Source organism: Colobus angolensis, unplaced genomic scaffold (assembly GCF_000951035.1).
Source record: "Colobus angolensis palliatus isolate OR3802 unplaced genomic scaffold, Cang.pa_1.0 Scaffold3, whole genome shotgun sequence".
Lineage (NCBI taxonomy): Eukaryota > Metazoa > Chordata > Mammalia > Primates > Cercopithecidae > Colobus > Colobus angolensis.
The window spans coordinates 8,236,079-8,241,780 of NW_012116265.1; the positions used below are offsets into that span (position 1 = coordinate 8,236,079).

The 5,702-nt window shown below is 38.2% G+C and overlaps 1 long non-coding RNA gene across 1 annotated transcript in view; it reads right to left on the reverse strand.

The window, feature by feature from the left end:
- Nucleotides 1–4,108, reverse strand: part of LOC105517079 — a 26,491-nt gene extending 22,383 nt beyond the window's left edge. The window contains exon 1 of the long non-coding RNA XR_001002607.1: nt 4,088–4,108. This is a non-coding gene — a long non-coding RNA (uncharacterized LOC105517079). The remainder of the gene's footprint in view (nt 1–4,087) is intronic.
- Between the last annotated feature and the right edge of the window lie 1,594 nt (nt 4,109–5,702).

Below are 5,702 nucleotides of genomic sequence, written 5' to 3' on the forward strand. Positions count from 1 at the left end.
TTCTTTCTTTCTTTCTTTCTTTCTTTCTTTCTTTCTTTCTTTCTTTCTTTCTTTCTTTCTTTCTTTCTTTTCTTCTCTTTTTCTTTTTTCTTTTAAGATGAAGTCTCACTCTGTCACCCAGGCTGAAGTCCAGTGGTGTGATCTTGGCTCACTGCAACCTCTGCCTTCTGGGTGCAAACGATTCTCCTGCCTCAGCCTCCCAAGTAGCTGGGACTATAAGGGCATGCACCATGCCTGGCTAATTTTTTGTATTTTTAGTAGAGATGGAGTTTCACTCTGTCAGCCAGGATGGTCTTGGTCTCCTGACCTTGTGATTTGCCCGCCTCGCCCTCCCAAGAGATTTTTATAATGAATGAGAAGGACCAGGAAATATTTTTGGTGGAGAAAACAAAAGCTTTAAGAAGAGCCTTATGGAGCCTCATCATTTAAAAGTAGACAAATAAACTGGCAAAGAAAAAAGGATGAAACATGGAGGCCAAAAGAATGAACAAAAAGGTCTAGAGAGAATTATGGTATTGAAGCCAACAGAGAAGAGATTTTCTGAGAGTGTTTAACATGGGCAAATGTGGACACACGATTCAATTAAGGTTAAAAATTAGGAGTGTCTTTGGATTTGTCAACATTAGTATTTTCAGGGAAGTGAGCCTGTTTTCAGCAAGAGGATCATGATCAGTAGGCTGAGAATGAATGAAAGACAAAGATGTGAAAATCTTTTCTATGTGGTGCCCTTTCAGGAAGCTTGGCGATGTGAGGGAGAAGGGAGGAACAGGTGTGTCTGGAGGGATAAGGAAAGCTGAGGAAGTATTTACATCATTATTATTATTGGTAATTTTTGTTGTTTTTACTGTGGGAGAGACATAACTATGCTTGCAAGGGAAGAGGAAAATAAGCTTGAACATACATGAAAGAGAATATATCAAGCCAGATTCCTAATAAGAAAGAAAGAAGAATTTGCTTTCAGTGAGAGCAGAAAAAAGGCCTGGAACAGCTGCTTTGCCTATACTGTCCAACTGTCACCCGAGTTCCTGACAAAGTGCTAAAAGGCCTAAGAGTCTCTGTTTTTGATATCATTGCTGTTTTACTATCTGATGTCAGTTATAGGTCAATCTATATTTTGCCTCTCCCTGTAATTCTACAGCTCTAGTCTGTGCTGCCCCATACAGTAGCCATGAGCTCCATGTGTCTATTTATATTTCAATTTAATTAAAACGTGACGTTCTCAATTGCAGTAGCCACATTTCGAGTACATATATGGCTAGTGGTTTCTGCATTAAGCAGCATAAATACAGATCATTTTCCTTATAACTAAAATTTCTTGGACAGTGTTTTTCTAGGTGATGAAATAAACGCCATTTCTCTTACTGGGGTTTGTCACATGTGAGGACCCCCTGCTCATATCATTACTCTATTGACCTTGAACCCTGACCCTGAGCAGGGTCCTTGCTACCTGGCTTTCCCGCTGTGCTTGTGGTCTTTCATTAATTCTCTCTGTGGGACTCCTCTGTCTTTTAATCTTTCACAGCACCCTGGGTTCCCATGATTCTCTCTGAAATTCCCTTTTTATTGGCCACAGCTGCCTCCCTTGAAGAACTTTGTAAACACCCTCTTGCCCACTGACCTTGGAGATACTATGTCAAACTGTTCTCTTTGTCCAACCCTGCAGTCCACCATCCATTTAGTCCCACTTCATATTCAGTACCTCTCCTTACGCTCCTCCAGTTTTAAGTCAAAGGCTGCGAGTGAAGTTCAGCACGTGGACTTTGGATTCTGATAGACCAGCTGGTACAGCATTCTATGTGTGTAACATAGACACGGTTCTTAACCTGTTAGAACCTCGCTGACTTCATCAGTGAATTGGGAACAAAAACATTATCTGCTTCCATGCGTGTTATGAGCATTATGTGACACAAATTTGTCTGCTTTGTAGCGTGATTCATGCTAAACTGCACACTGTATTCTTTCTTCCTCCCTTCCTCCCTCCCTCTCCCTTTCCCTCTTTTTTTTTTTTTTTTAAGTAATGTCAACTTTTATTTTAGATTCAGTGGGTCCATGTGCAGGTTTGTTATATGGATATATATATATATACATACACACACACACACACACACACGCATATATATATATGATGCCGAGGTTTGAATATGAATGGTCCTGTCATTCTGCTGGCGAACATAGTACCAAGCAGTTAGTTTTACAACCCTTGTCCCCCTCCCAACCTTTCTCTCTTTTTGCTCTCTTCTCCTCTGTCTTGAGTGTGTTCCCAGACTCAAGGCGTCAGAGGTTATATTTGACTGTGAGTACAGAGGCCTTGTAAAAACACATGCACGCATGTGTTTGTTGCAGCAATATTCACAAGAGCAAAGACATGGAATCAACCTAAATGCTCATCAATGATAGACTAGATAAAGAAAATGTGGTTCATATACACCATGGAATACTATGCCATGAACAAGGAACAAGATCATGTCCTTTGCAGGGACTTGGTTGGAGCTGGAGGTCATCCTTAGCAAATTATTGCAGGAACAGAAAACCAAATACGGCATGTTCTCCCTTATAAGTGGGAGCCAAATGATGAGAACACAGGGACATGTGGAGGGGAACAACACACGCTGGGGCCTTTCAGAAGGTAGAGGGTGGGAGGAGGGAGAAGAACAGGTTAAAAAAAACTAACAGGTAGTAGGCTTAATACCTGGGTAATGAAATAATCTGTAAAACAAACCCCTGTGACACAAGTTTACCTATGTAACAAATCTGGACATGTACCCTTGGACTTAAAATAAAAGTTAAAAGGAAAAAGAAATTCTTATTAGTTGTCCAGAAGTGCCTAAACAACCATACTAGAAGTCAAGTAGCCCTCATCCCTGCTTCCAGGTGCATGTACTCACTGCAGTCTTGCAATTTAAGCTGCTATTTGCTACATTCACTGTGTAGGCGCATCCATAGACAACCGATTGCTTGATTTAAACCGTGTTTCTGTCTGAATATAATCTTTACTAAAGCCTCTGGAATCAACAATTATTCATGTAATTTTCAAAAAAAAAAAATACAACCAATAGCCCTGTCGTTAGTTCCTTTCCACAGTTCTGACTTTGCATATGTTCAAGTCAGAATATTACTGAGCATAATACAATTGCATAAGAAAGCATATTTCAGGCCAGGAATGGTGGCTTATGCCTGTAATCCCAGCACTTTGGGAGGCCAAGGCAGGCAGATCATTTGAGGTCAGGAGTTCAAGACCAGCCTGGCCAACATAATGAAACCCTGTCTCTACCGAAAATACAAATATTAGTTGGGCATGGTGGCTCAAGCCTGTAATCCCAGTTGTTCAGGAGGCTGAGGTAGGAGAATTGCTTGAACCCGGGAGTTGGAGGTTGCAGTGAGACAAGATTGCGCCACTTCACTGCATCCTGGGTGACAGAGTGAGACTCCATCTCAAAACAAACAAACATATTTCATAGAGGATCAATGGATACTGTTTTGTAATAATGTGTCTTCTTAAATGTCTTCTCCTTTTTCATATTCCTGGTGTCCAATTTTAAGCTAAGTAAATCTGCACGTGACTTTTAAAATATTTATTTGAACATACACATAGACATTTGTTCAATGTCTATGTATCATAACCTGGAAATGGTGACTGTTTCTGCTCATTTTTAACCTTTTCACATTTTGTGGTTTTATTTGGTCTCATAATTGCTTTGCATGCTATTTAAAAACAAAAAAATATTAAGAAAAAAGTGTATAGCTCAAAGACAGCTCGACATATTAATGACTCTCTAACTTGAGGACCCCCTGAGTAACGTCATAACCCATAGTATCATAAATAGTCTTATTGTAATGTGAACATAAATGTTGCACATAAAGTCATGACTCTTGAATAAGGCACCCTGTGAAGAATGTTCAAAGACCTACCATACTCTAAGGGTAAGCAATACCAGTGCTAGAGTTATGAACATCTGTTTGGAACAGTTTTCCAGTAAGAACTGTTCCTTTTATGAGGAAAAATCTGAAGAAAACATCAAGTGCTTACCATTACATCATGCTAGAGATTTTCTACACCTCTGTAAGGAACAAGGTTATATGAGCTTACCTCCCCCTGCCTGCATAAACTGTCAATAAAACTGCCCTCATGTCATGCACAACGGACATTCCTGGAGTTTCTACATTGAAAGAAGGAAAACTCAGCCAGACCCGTGCTGGAAATCGTATTTAAATTGTATCTTTAAATACACGTTTAAAATTAAATCTGTACTGTATAGGCCCCCACTAAGCAATCTGTGTTGGAGGAAAGAGGAAGCCAAACAAGTCAAATAAAAATAAAAATAAATAATTCTAAAGCATATATGATCTACAAAGTAGTTTAAAAGGAAAGTGGTTTTCAGAACCATTAATCACATTATGTAGGGCTTGCTTTTATCCCTTGCAAAATTCCAAATGGAGAATTTCTCCGGGGCAAAGTATAACTAACAAAAGAAGCATTAGGCAAGAAAGCAATCTCCCTTTTGGTGGCATATTGATTCTATGAGAGAAAAGCCACCTAATCAGCACGATAAGTAGGGTAGAGAGTGGGGCAGTTTAGTAGCAAAGACGCAGGATTTGAAGTTCTGATTCTAACACTCAATTATGAGCCCACTGGAGTCACTTAAATTGGCTTAAACTCACTTTCATTATCTTAGAAACAAACAGACAAACAGACAAAAAGCCAGGACTACTATGACACCTGAGCAGTAGGACTATTTTATTTTGAGAGCCAAATGACATATGCTCATAGAAGTGCTTTGTGAAACGTGAAACACTGAAATGATTGCTTTGTAGTTTTTAAAAACAGTTTCGGAAAAATGAATGAAAATTTTTGAACAAACACAAATCCTGCATTTGGTATTCAGGTTTCATTTAAAAAAACTGTTAAGTATTAGGTATGTAAAATAGATAAAAATATTAAATAAAATATTGAGATATTTTACAGGATTTCTCAATTACTAAAAAGGGATCTACTTTTCCAGTATTCCCTTAAATTACCTATTGTAACCCAAAATAATTTTTTTTAATTTTATACAGTGCCACAAACGGGGGCAGCACATAATACAAATTTCTAAATTCTGTTCTACAAAATGACTGTTCTTCTCCTTCACTCAGCACTGTTTGATAACCCAAATGTAGAAAGGACTCAAGGTGAGATGGGGTGGGAATCCAACCCACTGCCTTCTAAGCACAAGGTTTTCATCAGCAGCACTCCTTTTTAATACAATAGAGACATACTTAGAGGAAACTAAATAAAAATAATTATCATACAACGTGGTGACTACAGTTAATGACAATATACTACGTTCTTGACATTGCCAAAAGAGTAGATTTTAATTGTTCTCACCACAAAAAGAAAAATGGTAAGGATGTGAAGTAATGCATGTGTTAGTTTGATTTAGTCATTTTACAATGTATATGTATTTCAAAAAATGTATGTGATAAATATATTTCAGTTTTATTTGTCAATTAAAAATTAAGTAGAGGATATTACCACTTCCCATGTCAAGGCTCTGTCACACATAAGTGGATTCCTTTTGAAGTATGTTTGCTCTCATGAGCTCATGTATATTGTTATTTTAAAAACAGATGAGCTCTTTTAATAATCTGCCAAATCTATTTTAACACAATAACTAGGCCTTCAGGGTGCATCTGACTTGACCCTTTTCTGTACAGTAAGTCCT